The sequence below is a fragment of the Pelecanus crispus genome, chromosome 5, assembly GCF_030463565.1.
Source record: "Pelecanus crispus isolate bPelCri1 chromosome 5, bPelCri1.pri, whole genome shotgun sequence".
Taxonomy (NCBI): Eukaryota; Metazoa; Chordata; class Aves; order Pelecaniformes; family Pelecanidae; genus Pelecanus; species Pelecanus crispus.
Genome location: NC_134647.1, coordinates 28416651 through 28436543, shown reverse-complemented (window position 1 = coordinate 28436543; position 19893 = coordinate 28416651). Strand labels below are relative to the sequence as shown.

General features: G+C 42.5%; 1 protein-coding gene across 1 annotated transcript in view; it reads right to left on the bottom strand.

Annotated features, from left to right (window-relative positions):
- Positions 1-19893, bottom strand: part of PPP1R1C (protein phosphatase 1 regulatory inhibitor subunit 1C) — a 57139-nt gene that overhangs the window by 11883 nt on the left and 25363 nt on the right. The window lies entirely within an intron of this gene.

The following is a 19893-nucleotide window of genomic DNA, read 5'->3' as shown; positions in this document are numbered from 1 at the left end:
ATGTTTATTTGCTGGAATTGCTAACCCCCCACTTTTAACACCAGTACCATTTGCAGCTAGGCCACTCTGTCTAACAGTAGATCAAAATCACAGGACTGGCAGAATTGTTCCCTGATGTCAAAGGATTACAGTAATTCCATCAAATATAGGACCACATTTTCAGACCTGAATCAGCTGCTCCATAATAACAGAAGCCAATAGCTCTGCTACTGTCAAAAAAATGTGTATTAGAACTCACTGGCCTTAAAAGTTTACAAGTAGCACTTTCTAAGCATGGCTTCTTTAAATTAAAACATCTTATATTTTCCAGGCAACTTCTGTCATTCTTATAATTCACCACATGCTGCTCCAGGTTAGTTTGTCTTTTTTCCAGTTTGAGACACTGTAGGATGACTATCTTAAAATAAGCCATGAGGGAAAAAGCAGGAAATAGGTTTTACAGCTGGAAAATCACATCAGTCAGGACTTGGGAAAGCTGATGCTCAAGACAATATGAAACTATGCTCGATATTTCAACTGCAGCATGTAAGTCTGTTTAGAGATAGGGGCAAATAAATATGAGTTAGATACTCTGCTATATACAAAATAAAACAATGTTATCACCCTACGTGCCATAAATAAAGGAAGCGAAACGTTAAGGACAATTAGATAAATCTTAACTTTCAAAAGAAGTCTTCACTTCTGCATTCTAAAATACATGCCATCATTCAACATAAATTATGGATCAAGTGTAGAATTACGTTGAAGGGTGTGCTTTATGCCAGAGATACAATTATATAAAAATAGTGGTCCTTGCCTAGTCTTAACATCAATGAGCATTTAAAAAAGTGATCCTCCTCTTGTCTCTAGGAGCAAATGCTTTGTTCACAGGCACTATTCCTTTTGCTGAGGATAAAAAAAGAGTTGTGCTCCCAATATGTTAATATAGTAAATGGTGATTTATATGCAAGAAAAGAAATTGAATCTCATACTAATTTAATTTCCTCCAATCTGTTCCTGCCAATAGTGGCAACCAAGACCATTTTCCCTTTTTTATTTTTCCTTCACTGGTTCTTAATGGGAAATCCCTGACCGGCTCCCCTGGCCATTTCTATTACTACAGCATGGTTATTCAAGCCTTTATAATTTCTAATGAAAATTAGAAATGTATTCTTCTCCAAAACTGCTGTTGAGGCTGCACAAACCAGTCTTCAAAGCAAATGCATAAGCATTTCTAAGGGATTTTAGTTCAGCAATTAATTCTTGGGGAAAATGCTGTATTAGAGTACCTGAACTGAAGGACTCTGAGCTGTTTGGATGTTAGGTGGGCTGAGACTTGCATCCAGTTGGGATGTGAGGTAGTTATGGTTGCGATGATATGGAAAAGTACACTGTGACAGAAGACTAGCATGGCTTTTTTTTTTCATGCCATATATTTTAGCTTCAAATTAAATTGCTTCCATTTGAATGGCAACTTCCATTAGGGTTTAAAACATTTATTGGCCGGGAGAGGTTTATTTATGGTGGGGACAGAAGAAGCAGTATGCTGGTGCTGAAAAAGTTGCAACGAAGGTAGTGTGTGGCACTGGCGGTGCCTCAGATGCTGGGGAGGGCTGTGACAGCTGACACAGAGCAAGGCAAACCCACTGCATGCTGCTGTTCTGGCAGCAGCAAGCGACAGAAGCAAACTGAAAAAGAAAACTACTGCTTAACTGCAAACTTTTGAGCAGTAAGAACAAAGTGTAGCATTTTTACCTATGCTTTCTTTACAGGGGTTTGCTCCCAAATAAAAAGAAATACATGATATAAACTCCAATTAGTAAAGCAGGGGAATGAAATCTTATACAGCAAAATAATCGCTCAATGCGTGGCAGAACCACTGATAACAAAAATGATCACCTCTTCACTCTCCAGCCCAGCCCCTCCACAAACCTTTCTTGGAGAAGATAATTTTGTAGGTTCCCTTTTAAAAAAAAAAGCAAACAGCAATGTAAAAAATAAATGTACATAAATAGAAGAGAATAAGTCCATTCCCTTTGTGAAAAGAAATAGTTGCCTCACCATAATTTTGCATTTGCTTGGGTCTCTGGATGGCAAGGAAGGTTTTTTTGTAATCCCAGGGACATTTATAGATGTAGACTTTAATCACGTGAATAGGATTCTCATCCTGATGGGCTCTGTTTGTACTGCTCAGGCAAGCCTTTGCACTGCCATACAGCTGCAGTTCACACCTCTTCAGGCAGGTAAGATTTACTCAGACAGTTTCTCTGCAAAACTTAACTAACCTGTGTAGGAAGAAATGCTTTTATGTATGTCCTAAATATGTATAGAATGCTGTTAACTATAAAAGGTAAGCTTAAAAAGTAGTGTATAAGGAATAAGGGGGCATAGGTACTTCTGCAGTATTGAACACCACGACAGACTTGAGGAGATATGAGACACATAAGACCCCATCCAGACTGGATGTACTGGGTATTTGACAGCTGTGACTGGATTATCATACAAGGAACAGCAGTTAAGTTTAGGTCCGGTCTCAAGTCAGATGTAGACAGAATCTGGGATCAGATTTCACCAAGATTTCAATTATGGCCCCTTTTGCTAGAATATATAACTGGAAATGCTCATCCTTAGTTACACGGGGCCAGTGCCACCACAGCCTCACTAGTTTTGGCCATGCTGCCTGGCAAAAGTTTTTGCTCAATGCAGAATTAATTGTTAAACATCAGGGAGGTTTTGCTTTGGTTTTAAGTGCAAGAATATGTCATTCTCCTCCTTGTTGTAATAATGATAAACTCTGTAAAAAGGTAACATGGTCAAAGCCACCCTTGCTTTACCTCTGCTTCCTAGGTCTTTATTTCATAGAATCATAGAATCATAGAATGCTTTGGGTTGGAAGGGACCTTTAGAGGTCATCTAGCCCAACCCCCCTGCAGTGAGCAGGGGCAGCTTTAACTAGATCAGGTTGCTCAGAGCCCCATCCAACCTGACCTTGAATGTTGCCAGGAATGGGGCTTCCAATACCTCTCTGGGCAACCTGTTCCAGTGCTTCACCACCCTCGTTGTAAAAAATTTCTTTCTAATGTCTGGTCTAAATCTATTCTTCTTTAGTTTAAATCCATTATTCCTTGTCCTGTCACAACAGGCCTTGTTAAAAAGATTCTCCCCATCCTTCCTGTAGGCCCCCTTTAAGTACTGGAAGGCTGCAATAAGGTCACCTCGCAGCCTTCTCTTCTCCAGGCTGAACAACCCCAACTCTGTCAGCCTGGCCTCATAGGAGAGGTGCTCCAGCCCTCGGATCATTTTGGTGGCCCTCTTCTGGACCCGCTCCAACAGTTCCATGTCCTTCTTGTGCTGAGGGCCCCAGAGCTGGACACAGTACTCCAGGTGAGGTCTCACCAGAGCAGAGCAGAGGGGCAGAATCACCTCCCTCGACCTGCTGGCCACACTTCTTTTGATGCAGCCCAGGATATGGTTGGCTTTCTGGGCTGCAAGCGCACATTGCTGGCTTGTGTCCAGCTTTTCATCTACCAGTACTCCCAAGTCCTTCTCCGCAGGGCTGCTCTCAATCTCTTCATCCCCCAACCTGTACTGATACCAGGGGTTGCCCTGTCCCAGGTGCAGGACCTTGCACTTGGCCTTGTTGAACCTCATGAAGTTCACACAGGCCCACCTCTCCAGCTTGTCCAGGTCCCTTTGGATGACATCTCATCCTCCTGGTGTGTCAACTGCACCACTCAGCTTGGTGTCATCTGCAAACTGGCTGAGGGTGCACTCGATCCCACTGTCTATGTCATTGATGAAGATGTTAAATAGCACCAGTCCCAATACAGGCCCCTGAGGGACCCCACTTGTCACCGGTCTCCATGTGGACATCGAGCCACTGACCATGGCCCTCTGGATGTGACCATCCAACCAATTCCTTACCCACCGAACAGTCCACCCATCAAACCCACATCTCTCCAATTTAGAGAGAAGGATGTTGTGGGGGACTGTGTCGAATACTTTACAGAAATCCAAGTAGATGACATCTGTTGCTTTTCCCTTGTTCACTGATGCAGTCACTCCTTCATAGAAAGCCACTAGGTTGGCCAGGCAGGACTTGCCCTTGGTGAAGCTGTGCTGGCTGTCTCGAATCACCTCCCTGTCCTCCATGTGCTTGAGCATAGCTTCTAGGAGGATCTGTTCCATGGTCTTCCCAGGCACAGAGGTGAGGCTGACAAGTTGGTAGTTCCCAGGGTCCTCCTTTCTTCCCTTTTTAAAAATGGGCACAACATTCCCCTTTTTCCAGTCAGCAGGGACGTCACCTGACTGCCATGACTTTTCAAATATCATGGAGAGTGGCTTGGCAACTACATCAGCCAATTCCCTCAGGACTCTGGGGTGCGTCTCATCAGGTCCCATAGACTTGTGTACATTGAGGTTCTTCAGGTGGTCTCGAACCTGATCTTCCCTTACAGTGGGAGGGGCTTTACCCCCCGGTCCCCATCTTTTGGTCCATCAATTTAGGAGGGGTGAGGAGAGAGGTTGCCGGTGAAGACTGAGGCAAAGAAGTTGTTGAGTACCTCAGCCTTCTCCTCGTCCGTTGATACAAGGTTGCCATTCTTGTTCATCAAGGCGGGTACGCTTTCTTTAACCTTCCTTTTCTGGTTGATATACCTGTAGAAGCCCTTCTTGTTATTCTTTACGTCCCTTGCCAAATTCAGCTCCATCCTCGCCTTGGCCTTCCTGACCTCCTCCCTACACAACTGGGCAGTTTCCCTGTACTCCTCCCAGGACACCTGTCCCTGCTTCCACTGCCTGTGCAGTTCCCTCTTACTCTTTAGTTTGACCAGCAGGTCTCGACTCAGCCATGCTGGTCTCTTCCCTTCCTTGCCTGATTTCTTACACTTGGGGACTGATAGCTCTTGTGCTCTATGGAAGGTGTCCTTAAAGATCTCCCAGCTCTGTTCTCTTCCCCTGTCCCTGAGGACCGTCTCCCAGGGGGTCCTTCTGACTAACTCCTTGAAGAGCTGGAAATTTGCTTTCCTAAAATTTAGGGTCCTGACTGTACTCCTCGCTTTTCCCATGTCCCTCAGGAGCGTGAACTCCACCAACGCGTGATCACTGCAGCCCAGGCTGCCTCCAGTCTTGACATCACTGATGAGCTCACTTGCATTGGTGACCATCAGATCCAGTATCGCGTCCCCTCAGATAGGTGTGTCTATTACCTGGCTTAGGAAGTTGTCGTCTATGCATTCCAGGAATCTCCTGGATTGCCTACAGCTCGCTGTGTTGCTTTTCCAGCAAATGTCGGGGTCGTTGAAGTCCCCCAGCAGGACGAGAGTCTGCAAGCGCGAAGCCTCCCGGAGCTGGAGGAAGAAGGCTTCGTCAGCAGGCTCCCCTTGATCAGGTGGCCTGTATTAGACACCAACTGCAAGGTTCCCTTGTTTCCTGCTCACTGCTGTGACAACATAAGAACTGTCCCTGTGGGATGTCTGTCGGTGGCCTGGGTTTGTAGCTAAGCACAGGTGCCCACCTGGCTTTAGGTACTTTAATACCTAAGTGAACACACTTGCCTGTGATTCCTTACACAGTCAGCAGAGACAGAGACTTCCAGGGCTTGATTCTTCACTTGGCAGCCTATAACAAGCCCAGGGTAACTCTATGCCTTACTTGGTTTAAGTGGGATGGATTCAGGCCAGACCATTTATAAAAAAGACAGTAGCAGACTTCAATAGCTGAATATTTGCACTTGCTTGTAGCCTTATGATTTTTGTTTGCTTGTGATTAGAAAAAAACCCTGAAATTTCACAATTTCCTTTATGAGGAAAAAAAGGAAAAAACATTTCACCAAAATGTGTAATATCAGCGGTACCGAAACATTTAGTTTTTACTAGCTTGCTAAATGCAAAAATCTAGACATGCTATAGAAAAATTAATTAATTTTTTATACAAGTTCAAAACACAAAAGAAATCAAGTTTTTTGCATTCACAACCTTACTGAAAATGCTTTATGAAACATTTTTATCTCCACAACTTTACGAGCCATTTCCAAGCAGCTGTATTTCAGTTTTCTTTAGGCATTCTTATCTGACTTCAATGTTAATGGACAGCATTATCCAGCTGCTCTCTTTTTCCTGGACAACTGCACTGTGGCTCTAGTTTTTTATATTTTGGCTGACATGGGGATTTTTCTGAGGTCATGAAACCTAAACACACAAGAAAAAACTTACTGCCACATCCTGAGGGGATAGAATCCTTGACAGAGAAAGGGAGGCTGTAAGACTGGGAAGCAGAAACCTAAGCACATGAGGGGGTGAATGAAGTCCCGCATGTAACGGCTGAGCAGCTTTTGCTGTTTCACAGCTTCTTCTGTTTCACCCCCAGGCCTGGCATGGTACCCTGAGCATTCTGTTTGGTTTATATTCTGGACCCGTATTTTCTATTTTTGTTATTCTTTTTCAGGCTATTATTTCTTACCATGGTCTGGGGCAGATACAGTGCAAGATTTGTTAGTGGCAGATTTAAATCTCTTGCTGAATACTCTGTGCAGCCTGAGATTTTTAGGGTGCAGATAAAAAGCTTTCTAATGAATTGTATTTTTTAAAATGAAGACAGGAGCAAAATCTTTGCTGGTCAGCCAAAAATCCAAGGCAGTGTTTCTCTGTCATACTTCCATGTGCTGTGTAGCTTTCACTTTTAATTAATCCAGTCTGTTTGGTTTCTGTCAGAAGTCTGTAAGCTTCTCTGTTAATTTGCTGATGAATCCCCTACTGAGTTATAATTATAATCTTCATTGTGATCCTTCTTACGATGACAAAGGAGATAGGATTTTGGCATCAGCATAACCTGACAGCAGTAATACTGTAAATGTTAGAATGAGCTCTTCTTTTCTTTTAAGTATTTTATAAACACCTTCAAAATTACAAAAATGTTGTGATGATTAAACAAGTGATTGATAGGTCAGTGTTTACATTAAATTATCCCCATTGCAGTTGCTTCATGGGTGGTGTATGAATAGCAGGCAATTACCATTTTCTTTATATTACAGGTACTGTAGCTGTAGTGCTTACACCCAAGCAGGAATCTGTCAGGAAGAATGAGCCTTTTCAGTTTTCACCGCCTCAGTGCCTGTGAGCTGCTGAGATCATCTCAAGCAGCTGGGATCCATTTCAGAAGGCTGAAGCTGAAGATGGCTTGAATCCTTCCCCTCTCCCTCTGCAGCAGGCATTTCATGCTAACCAAAGTAAAGCCTACAATATGAGTTATGAATCAAGTCAGCTTAACTGCCTAGGAGCACCAGAGTATTTCTGGAAGATCAGAGCCAGTATCTCTTCTGCTTTATTTAACACCCCCTGGTGCTGGAGAGTGTTTTTCTCATGTTAAGAGCTAACTTACTTGGGGCTTGCAGCCTGCCCTAATCCTAATTTTTGATTCTGAGATATTTTCACCTAAGACACAGTATCACCCAGAAAAACTGACATTTAAAGAGTTCTCTTACAGAAGTAGGGAATGTACTACAGTAAAATAAGATGTCATCCATCAGATTGAAAGATGAAATTCTTGTATGGGCAGCTGCAGGATGAAGTTTTTATTGTGCTTGTCATTATCACGATATGAAAGGTTTACATTTCATAAATGGTAAGTAAAACAGCTATTGAATCACAGAATTACTGAGGCTGGAAGATACCTCCAGGGATTGTCTAGTCCAAACCTCTGCTCCATGCAAGGTCAGCTGGAGCAGGTTGTCCAGGACTGTACGCAGTCAGATTTTTAATATCTCCAAGGATGGAGACACCGCAAGCTTTCTAGGCAACTTGTTCCACTGTTTGACCACTCAGCAAAAAAAAAAGCTTTTTCTTATATTTAATTTCCTGTATTTCAATTTGTGCCCATTGACGCTTGTCCTCTCATTACATACAAGCTCCTCATTTTCTAGCACAAAGAAGTGTAGCCAAGGGAACTGTGCCTATCATTACTGTTTCATAAGACATAACTGTATTTAAACATCAGATTGCATCTCTAGTCTGGAAAGTAATTGTGGAGAAGAGGCAGTGTGGATGGTGGATAGATTTCCCTAATTTTTGATACTGTTCCCAGTGTTTGACATAGCCTTTTCCAAAGAATCCGTGCTCCTAACTCCTAAATGCATGTTGGCCCCTGACAACCCAAGTCTTGTAGGCTACAGCTAAAAACCACACTAAAGAGTGCCAGGAGGCAGCTCTGGGCACTGACATGCACTGACTGACCATTACTCATGTCCCCAGTTTTGTCTGTGCCAAATAGCTCTCGCCCAGAAAATTCCCAGCCTGGTTTAGGCACAGGCCAGAGATCATCTCCACTGGGTATTTTGGATGACCCTCCCATGGTTTGGGAGCATAAAAAGGTCTGCAGCATGGATGTGAGCTGTGTGAAGCCAACTGGCCTCGGGAGAGAAACAAACCCTTGTGCAGATGTAGCTATGGGACCTTACACTGCTGAGCATTTTGCAACTTGATTGTCTGCCTTGTTCTCCTAAAAAAATACACTCTTAGAACAAGAAAAGCATGTCTAGTTCCTTTCTCTCATGTAACAGTTTTGTAGGTTTTAAATAGGCTTAAAAGCATTGGTGTTGACCTGTGCCCAACTACGGCTCTTCAGACTGAGTAACTGATACACCCCATGTGATCTCTCATAATTTCTGCCTACTTAACTTCACCGTCGTGTCTGATACTATGCAAATATTTTCATGTGCTGAAATCTCAGACTGCTCTGACGGACCAGGGATAGCACAGCTCCCCGTAGGCTGGCACAGCTGCTTGTGGAGGCTGAGATTTGATATCAAAGCTGGAGAATATACACCATGAGGTCCTGCAGCACACAGCAACTTCCAGAGACCCCAGGCTTACGTGGGGTCCTCACCAACCTGAAACTGAGGTGGGAGACCAGCCTGGGCAGTGAGGTGGCCCTGTCCACCAGCCAGGCAGACAGCCTTGCAGGGTGCTGGGGGTGCAGGGGGCATGGGGAGCTTGGTCCCGTGGAGCTGGGCTGCCTCAGCAGCCAACCAGCAATGAGCCAGCAGCAAACCAGCAGGTGCTGTTCACCTGCTAGCTGGGGCTTCTGCTGGAAAGTCCACCCAGATGCAGCCTGATGCCTTCAACCCTTAAGAGAAGTCTGGCAATCTGTTAGGTCCCACTACTGCAACCAGCAGGAAAGGGAAGAAGCAGGTACTCCTGTTAGTCCTAACCAGGGCCTGAACAGTGGGAAGGAGGACTTTCACCCCCTGGCTTCCAGGAAAACAAAGTGACCCTTTGCCACACAACACCAAATCAGAAACATCTGATGGAAAATCGTTCTCCAAAACTGCCCAACCACAGTGACTTCAACAGGAGGAAGAGAACAGCATCACTTTGCTGCAAAGAACAATCTTCACAGAGTAAGGGTACAAATCCCTTGAATCAAGGGAGACAAAACATAGTGATTTATGGTGTTTTGCACAATAACATAGGTGGGTTTCCCCACCCCTAAAAAAAGCCCCCCACAAAACAATTTCGTACATAATGCTTATGCACAGCCAGGGTGCTTCTCTGTTACGCAAATTCAGCAAACCTGATGTCCTAGCTTAGACATCAGAAGGGGTCTGGCACAATGTCTCTGCACTGATCTTTTTGAAGAGGAGAAAAGAGAAGATGAAAACAGTGAAAGGTTTATTTTGACATTTTTAGTAATATTTGAAACTTGAAATGTTTTCATTTTAACTCATTAAGCTTACTGACAACTGAAACCCCATCAAAATCTTATATTTAAGTTTTTTGGGGTTGCTGGCAAATTAAAACCCAATATTAAGGAATCAGTTATCCAACATAAAATGCAGTCACCACAAACTATTTGCATTACAGTAGATACAAGCAATCTCACTTTGCAGTTGCCATGGGCAGCAAAACATCAGGGGCAAAATCTTCAGTGGCTCTTCATTGTGTGAGTGAGTTCAGCTTGCAAGAAACCTACCTCTTCTGGTTTGCCTAAGGCATCGAAATACCCCAGAGCCAGCATCCAGTACAACCAGAATGTAATTACACCATGGATTACACTATCTGGCACTCATGTTAACAGTCAGAGCCTGAAAACAAGTATTGCTCTCAATTTTTCTGGAAAGCACAAACAGTAATCTAGGAGAAAGAGTATCAATTTAATCAATTTCATTGTGGAACGTATAGACAAAGTACAGAAAAGGTAGGCTCTTCTCTAAAGGCTTAGACACATTCATATCAGAGTCATAGATTCTGTAAAAGTGAGTTTTAACACTGTTCTTATGTTTGATCTTGCTAGGAGTGAGTCGGAAGAATAATCAGGCTCTAACCCCTCCAGGGATTTGGGGAAAACCGCTGACGTGCAGGTGAAATGTAGTAATAATCTAACAGATTTTAGTTGGAAATTATAAATTGCAGTCTGACTTTAATACAATTCCACTCCTTCTCTCATAACCTTACTTGCCTATTTCCAGAAATGTTGAAGGTGCTGCTTTAGAAAAAAGCATTTAGTAATTCATCAGAACTAGTGGTAAGGCACTAACACCTACGTGTCACCAGGGGGAGCTTGCATGCCAAAAATCCCCTTGACTTTTTTTAAAGTAACTCGGCTTTCTTGGGGATTGCAAGGACATTGAAAGCTGAATTTACATAATTTCTCCTCATTCCTGAAACAAAAGGAAAAACCTGCTGCCTACCTTTGCCTTTGGATGGGAAGGCTAGCCTGTGGGTACGCTGTGGATACAGGCAACCTCTTGCCCTGCCGCCCTGGTCGTTCAGCCCCTCTCCTCAGCCGTGTTTCCACCGCCTCCAGCTTGCCTCCATTCAACTGGCCTCATCTTTCTTGAGTGTAGTGTCTCAAACTGGACACAGTCCCAGCTAAGCTGAGTAGATGTGCGTGGGTTTCCTATGCCTTACCAGCTGCTCTCCAGGTACAAATGCAGGTCTGGTGTGTCCTGTGCCCCTGTCACCCAGGAAGAGGCCATTGCAGCGAGTAGCCCACAAACCCGCACCATTTCCAGGGTTTACCAGACACGTGTTTACATGTAGTTCTTGCTGTGTGTGCAACATGTGCAGTAAAGCTGTACCCTGAACTGAGAGCAAACATTTTAGCTTTCTTTTTTTGCTTTTGTGTGGTCATTAGATCCCACAATTCCTTTAAATGCATTCTTAAAATTAGTTACTCTGTAGATTGCTTGAAGCCTGCTGCAATCTTCTCTGGCTATAAAAGACCCAAGAAAAATTAGCAGCTACACCAGATGAGAGCTTTTTAAACAACGTCCTTCTGGCCCATGCAGCTCACAGGAAAATGAATCCGTTTTCGGATCCATATGCTTGCTGCAGTACTTCCTGTGTTTTTCTGGTCACATTCACACACATAATTCATGCAAGTGTTCAGTCCTAGCTGCGGGCCTGAAAGGATGTGGTTGAAATCTTCAGGCTGCTCGTGTTCTTGTCTCCATGCCAAAGCTCTGGTGGATGATTTTGGGAACTCTGTGTTCCTGCTAAACTGGGCAATGTCGCATCCCAAGGGGTGAAGGAAGGGAGAAATTATGGAGAGGAGGAGAACCACATGGCCTTCTTTAGCAAATTTTTGCTTTTCAATAAATTCAGATAAATAATAGGCATGCACTTCAAAAGAAAAAAAAATCGAATCATAAAAAAATCAGACAACATCCCTGCCACTAGAAACCCAATACAGATGGTCCCTGAGAATCAGAAACAAGCGTTCTCTTAGCCTTATTTTGGTCTTACCGCAGAAATAAAGACCATGTTATTCAGAGACAGAGATACCACAAAGCTAACATACTACTTGGACATTTACTTGGGTCAGAGTGAAACCTGGTGGTAGGAAGTAAAATAACTAATGTCAAGCTACTGCCCTTGGAAGAGCAGCTTGTGGGCAGGAGCTGGTCTTGAGGAAATCATTGAATTTTTCAAACCTCCCAGCCCTGATCCCAGGAAAAGTGAGTGTGGGTAGTAGGAGCTCTGCTGACGGACTGCGAGCCTCTGCCTACTTATACGTGCTCACAAGGACCAGCACAGTTGATGGAGTCTTAGCTGGAAGGTCGTGGGATGATTTTGCTGTACCAGTCACTGCTCAATGCACGGTGGTGCCATTCATGCTACACAAATCCACTCTGAACCTTGGGCTTGCCTGTAGCTTGTCATGCTGTCTTTTGACAGCTTTGTCTTTTGGGGGTAGAGATTTTTATAAATGAAATTTGCCTTTTTGGAGAGGAGACATTCATATACGTAGAGGAACTGTAGAAATATGCGGTTAGATTCAAATGCAGGGAAGGCTTTTCTTTTAAGGGTAAATTAAATGAGACTTGAGCTCATGTACTATGGAGGCTTTTTGGAAAAATACTGCTTAGAGAGGTAGCTCTGTAGTTATGCCTCTCTACTTGTCATTACACTGTACCTATCCTTATCTCCAGAAGACCCCAATATAAACTGAGCGAGCTCCCCCACTGTCTTCCCACGTGCCAGACCCCGCCCCCCCAGCGGTGCCGTAGGAGGAGCGTGCTCTCCCCAGCGGGGCCGATTCGTGTCACAGAGCCAAGGAGGGGTAGGACCTGACAAATACACTTGCTCCCGCTGTACCCATGATCCTGCAGCTCCTGTCCAGGAGCCCAGGAGATGTCAAACACTGAACAGGAGCAGCAGTTGGTCATCTTGCTTGGGATCAAATTCAGGATTTTAAATGCTTGAGAAGAATCAAAGGGGCAATTATTATTTATTACAATAGGACTCATTGGAGTCAGTGTCTGCCATGTGGCTTGGTTGTTAACCTCCAGCATAGAACATACAGCTAAAGCCAGGAAATAAAATTTAATGTCGTGCCAAATGACTGGCTTCATAAGAACCTTACATCTTCTCCTACAAAAATATTATCTTTTCTTCAAAAGCGTTTTCAATTCAGAGCACAACACTGCCAGAATCTTTGGAATTTCACTATAAATATGTCTTATGATATAAAGTAACCAGAACAACACATGTTGCCCTTCCTGGGCTTTCTACTTTATATTTTAAAGTAAGTACTAAGTCTCCCACATTGTCTTTCTATAATATTTTATGGTGTTATCTCTTAACAGCTTGACTTTTTAATGTCATCTGTTACAGCTTAGAAGCAATTAATAATACTATGATGTTTACACTGCTCTATGTTTAGTACAACAATGCTTAATAACACTATTTTCAAGTCATAAATGCTGTTTCATGGACATTTGTAAGATTACCCTTCTATCATAAAAATAAAGTCATACCCTTAAAAAAAGAGGCTGGTTTAGTATCCATTGCATGAAGATTAGAAAGGACTATCAGATATGTGGACTTCATGCTGAACCAAATGAAGTCAGTAGAAATATTCCCCTAGACTTCAGCCCATGTTGGATCAGGCCCTTAAACCACACGTGGTAATTTAGGGACTGCAATTAGTGTGCGGCGCAATCTTTTCTTTTTCACACGCCAGGTAATAGTGGCAGGTGACAAGTTATAACACAAACATCCCAGTTTTGCTGTAGAGCAGATGTCAAGCTTAATCTGCACTGAACACCTCAGTCTCTCTAACGGTTCTGTGGTATTTATTTCAGCCAGGGCCAGAGCCATTTTGAAGCAGAAGCCGCCAGCTGTGTGAAATGAAACGTATTCAAAGCTGCCAACAGTAAGAAATTAAATACAGACTGTGGCAGCATCTGCCAACTTTTGGGGCAGTAGTGGAACGGTGGCAGCCAACTGAACTTGAGATGGCAGCAATCTAATGTATCCCATTCACCAACTCAGTGATTCACTAATTAATTTAGCTCAATTTTTTTAAAAATTGTATCTACTGTCATCATACTACTGTACAAGGCTAAGGAAGGAAAAAGGAGAGTATAGAGAGTGAGAAAAAGAGCCTATGCACTGGAAGGTAGCATCTTGAAAAAGAACAGTACCATAGCCAGGAAATTTGTTCAAGGCCGTACTACATTAAGTGGCATGGTTGCATCGAGGTGCAGCCTGACAAAGATGTGGGTAAGAATGGTATATAAATGAAGAGAAGAACTAGTTTTGAAACCAAAGCTGCACCTTTCTTTTGTGACCTGGTTAGGCAAAAGGAAAAAACATAACAATAACAGACTGCAGCATGAATTTTCTTTTCGCAGTGCTTCAAGAGGTCCTGGCAGTCATGGGAGTTCCACCCATGAAACGAAATACTCTGGTGGTGCTTTGTCACGTCACAACACATGAACAAACAAGAGCAGCGCACATGAATAATGAGGCAGAGCTTTGCCTTCTTTTACCCAAGAAACAACATATTGAGATAGATCTTCTACCTAAATGGAATGGATTGAAGAATGCGTGTCACCAGGCTAAAGAAAAGATGTTGCTCCAGGAACACCACAGCTCTCTTAAAGGATTAGAGCAGGACTTGGCCCCATCCTCGGGGATTGCATCAGCTACTAGATGGTCCCTGCTTTTGTGGAGCAGTCCTAGCCACCTACCCAGTATTTATTGAGCCCTTTAGCCCACTGGAAAAGCAAGGAGGTCTGAAATACACATTCAGGACTGAGAGGCTAGTTGAAAACTGTCTCCTTCTCTTGTTCTGGCCTCGTGACTCATGTGCAGCACAACCACATTAAAAAAAATGATAGCTGCTTTGTCATCATTGGAGAGATTGGGAAAATGTAATACCCTGAGCCAAAGTGACTTACCCACGTGTCATGGTTTAACCCCAGTCAGCAACTAAGCACCACACAGCCACTCGCTCACCCTCCCCGCCCGGTGGGATGGGGGAGAGAATAGAGAAAAAAAAAGTAAAATCCGTGGGTTGAGAAAAAGGCAGTTTAATAGGACAGCAGAGGAAGAGAAAACAATAATAATAATAATGATAAAAGAATATACAAAACACGTGATGCACAATGCAATTGCTCACCACCTGCTGACCAATGCCCAGCCAGCTCCCGAGCAGCGATTGCTGCCCCCTGGCCAACTCCCCCCAGCTTATATACTGAACATGACATCATATGGTATGGAATAGCCCTTTGGCCAGTTTAGGTCAGCTGTCCTGGCTGTGCCCCCTCCCAGCTTCTTGTGCACCTGGCAGAGCATGGGAAGCTGAAAAAGTCCCTGACTCATGTAAGCACTACCTAGCAACAACTAAAATACCAGTGTGTTATCAACATTATTCTCACAGTAAATCCATAACACAGCACTATGCCAGCTACTAGGAAGAAAATTAACTCTATCCCAGCCAAAACCAGGACACCATGTAAGAAAAGTCTGAGTGAGCATCAGCCCAGTCTGTGAATTTTGACAAGGTGTAAGATGTGTTATATTGTGGCTAATATTAATTTCCTAAAAATTAAATTTAAGCCAGTGTATGAAGCAGAAATCACACAAAGATATAGTATTTTTCTTTGTAGTATAATATAATGTTTCTTATTCTTACACTGATGCATTTAATTAATGCTAGAAGCTCTTCACAGACTTTGCCATATAAGAGGGCAGCCTGTAAAATGATGCAAGTTTCTGTAGTCACTGCTTAAGACTTACAAACTTCATTCCTTTGCCACTTGAAGTAAATTTAGCCTGAGATTTTTGTTCTGCAATGATTCTCGTGGGCTCTGAACTCAGTGTTTACCACACTAACAATAATCCTTTATGTCTCCAGACTCTATCCATGTTCCTTGTTAACCTTCAGTCACAAAGTAATGAGATGCATCAGACATCATCAAGCTGGCCTAAGGGGTTACAAATTTGGATGACGGCCACATACTGTACTAATTGCTTCTAATAAATTACATATTTCAGGAGGGACATCATGATTTTAATCATTTATTCTGCATGTTGTTTCCTTTGGAGAGAAGAACAAGCAGGCACTAAACAAGGCGAGCATCAGAAATTCATGGCAGAAGCTAGAAAGAGCTCATTTAATATCAACCATCATTGTAAATACTAGAATTATGCATGTATCAAATCCCTGGGTCTGAACACTTTGGGAACAGCCAGTGAGTCCTCATTGTTTTAATGAGTCAAACCAAAATTATGTCTTTGAATGTTCCTTAGATTTATAACAACTCAGATTTAATCCCATTTCAAATGTTGTAGCTGGGGCCTAGCTCAAGAAAAAGTCTTTGTTTCTATGCAAAGAAAAATACATTAAGAGGGGAATTTGAAGGATGTATTTCCCAAAAGGCTGAGAGGGAAAACAGTCAAATGTTTCTTTCACCTCTGTGGGGAAAGACTTTAATTATGATTTGATGGCAGCTAATTGCAAAGGCGGTCCAGTGAACACAGAAAACTGCAAGAACTTTCTTTAAAGCCGATGAAATTAGTAGGATCTTGATGCTGATCTAAATAGCCTCCTGCAGGGTGAACTAGGATGAGAGCAGGTTTCCTATTTCCCTGACCTCTAGCACACCCACACCAGTGGACTCAATGAAATACTCAAACCATTTGGGAATGCACTTCCTTCACGGGGGGAGACCTTGATGGTATTTAAATAGCTGCTAGTATTAATAGCAATAGCTGGTAGATAATGTGGAGACTTGGGAGCTCTAGGGAGTGATGCAGGTTTGGTAACAGCTCAGGCTGTCTTCTGTTTGTCTTTGTAAGCTTTGTTTCCTGTCATTTCAGTCTGCCTTTCCTTTCAAGGATGAGCTGACATACCAAACAAAACATGACTGTCTAGGTAAAAGGAAACCTGCTCAGTACAAAGTATGCTATGGGATGGAAAGTTGCGGTTGTAGCTCTGAGACTCAAATGTGCTCTTTTGATATTCTAGTGGTAATGTGACGCCAAGGAACCACCCTTACCTGAGATAAGTGTAATCTGCTTTTGCTTTGGCACTCTAAGTTGCCTTCTACTTGGTCTCTCTCTACCTGGGAGGGTTATCATCCCATTCTAGAGTTCTCTGGTGAGTGTGAGAGGAATAGCGTGAGAATCCAGCAAGGATTCCAGGGGCTCCTCTAACCCACCAACAAGAATAATGAAGGTATCTCTAGAATGCTATTTGTGGATGCATGACGGATGGATGGATGGGTGGGTGGATATTTGTGCTAAAAGAGTTGGACTTCTACTTTGTACAGAGGAAAAAGACCAAAGGATTTTTCTTGCTTTTGTCATACAGAACAAGAAGCAGATTAGTAAATAGGAGAAACAGGCCTTACGCAATGAGAATTGACTGGAAAAGATTGCCCCAGGTATAACTGGTGACTCTTCAAATTGAGAAGCCTTCTTCTGGTTGTTTTTATGGTGTTTTTCTTAGGGAGGTTCAAGCCAACCTCCGCACATGAAGAACAAGAGCTTAAAATGAAAGAATCCGATGGAGATTCAAGATAAGTGTATTAGAGCATTGCAAATTACAGAAGGATGAGAGAATTTGAAGTTTAGACATAAAAGCCCAAGAGTAACAGAAGAAAAGTGACACCAATAGGGGAAATAGAGGTGATGAATCCTCAGTTAAGATGTTCCTATACCTAGAAAACAATGTGACAAGAGGTAAATCACAGCATACTGAAAATATGATGGATTAATTTGGTGCAATCTTCAGATACCAACTTTTGCCAACCTTGCATGCTACATAAAAGTGTGGAATTAACAAACACTAGTGTAGCAGGGTTAGGAAAAGCAACATTTTTGAAAGCAAAATGGAAAACCTCTTTGACATCCAGGTTTGGTAATATAATACTAACAAGAACGCTGCACTGAGCTGTTATCTGGTTTGCTGTCTGATTCGCTCTCCAGATTACCACTTAAATCAATAGCTCTCACATTGATTTTTCCAGCACACTGTATTCCAGTAAAAAGAACAATGCTCTGAGATGAGTCAGCCAGTTGCTCCGTCTGTAGGGAATCTGGTGCATTTTTGTTTAGGAAAATAAAAGCAGGCGCCAAAGTAGACACAAGTATATAGTAATAAGAACCTGCCTGTTGCATCATAACATGACAATGGCTCTGCAGACACATAGGTTTGCTACAGCTTGCTGCAGCAACTACAGACCCGCCTCAAGTTAGAGCAAGCTGTTGTAAGGATGGAACAAAAATATTCGGGGCAAATAATAACACAGTCTTACAGTTTATATGACTGCTATGGCAGAGCTGAGAAATATGCCCACATTTAACTAAGAAGCTGATCTCCATATATTTACCATGACCTGTAGAACATCAGCAATACTGCATTTTCATTTATTTCAGATGTTTTCATGTGTTTGTATATTCCATGTAACATGTACTACAGTCCTGGTACTGTAACTGGCCATCGCTATTGTCTGGTGTTGCTTCCACTCATTTTAACCATGTTAACAATTTATGATTTTGTCTGTAATCACAACAAGCAGCTTCATTTACTCTTGCTTTCTCTCTTGCTTAGCCATGAATTCATGAAAGCAGCAACTCTTCTCTCACACAGTTTTGTAATTATTTCAAGGAACTTGCAAGAAGTGCAGCAGAAATATTTTCAGAAGAAATAATAATCTCAAGAGCTGTTCGGAGGTTTGGAGTCAGGCTGAAGCATGACTCTCCCCACGGTTTCTCTTGACCACCTCTCTGCTGCAGGCATAGAGCAGAGCTCATGCCATGGCCCCTCATCTCTCCCACAGCTCTGCACACGTGGCTGCTGTCTTGGCTTCCAGGCTCTGCACCCGCCTGTGAGCTTGGCTTATTTCTGGGAACTTTGAATTAACAGCAGTTAAAAACTACTAAAATGCCAGAGAAATGTAACAAATGAAAATGTTAGTCCCTCTTTTCCCCTACAAGTTACGTTTTATGGAGATCTATTATCTCCATCTTTAAATGTAAGGTACAGGATTACAGTCTATCCCATCTTTCATTAATAACAGCCCTGGAGGATACGGAGCAGCCAAAGGGGATGTAAAAGAGAGAGGCTTAGCATGCAGAATCTCATTCTTTACTGTATATTGAAGACCATATTGTGAATATACTGAGGGAGAAACAGCCCACAGGAAATAAACATATGCAAAGCTGTGGGAATAGTGTGTAATTATGAAGCCTGTTATTCTGAAAATACTGCTGAATATTGCTATCTTCAACTGCTATAAAACTAGAATCATTACAAAAACTCTGTATTTCTCAGTAATGCTTTCATAGCATTGTGTATTTCACATTGCTACATGTTTGCCTCCTAATCTCTTAGTCTAAACAAAACAACATTCATGTTTTCATAACAATGAAAAGGAAGGAATAATGGATTTTCTACTTCAAGTAATTTCTAAATAAAAAGATAGTATTTATGGCAGTTACAGTATGGTAAAACTGGAGCAATCCAGCCTGTTTACAGGAAGGGTTATCAGCTTCCAGGTGTCCACCTGTGTATCTGGGAATACTATGTAGCTTAGGGTGTTACCCTGCTGAGGAGAGGCATTTTGTGCTTTGCTTTGTTCCATTTACAAGATATTTCAGGTTAGATGTGATCTATCTTGAATCACTCTCCTACTTTCCTATTGTTCCCTGGGAATTAAGTTGATGTAGAAGCAAACTATGCCAGGCACTTCCCCAGGTCTCGGCAGGGTGTTAAAGGTAACACTGAGTAGGCTGCAGTCCTTGAGAGGAGATATAAGGACCTGTTTCACAGAGTGCTTCATTTGCACGGTATTTAGTTTAGGTTTGTACAGTAAAATAAGACAGCAGTGAGATGAATAGGTATTATTGCTACCCATGCAAAGCTTCTTCCTTCCACAAATTAGTATAATTAACTGTAATAATATTATTTCTAATATCCAGTACACAAACTTTAGCCCCTTTTGACAAACAGATAGTAAGTCTTGTGTGGCACCTGACTGATGTTTTAATTGTTGCTGAGACAAGTACTAAAGAACTGAAGCTACAGAATGAGATATGTGGAACTGGCTGATGTGGTAAATCACCTAACAACAGCAGCAGTATTTCATACAGCAAATCAGATACCTTACCTTTTTTGCCAGGT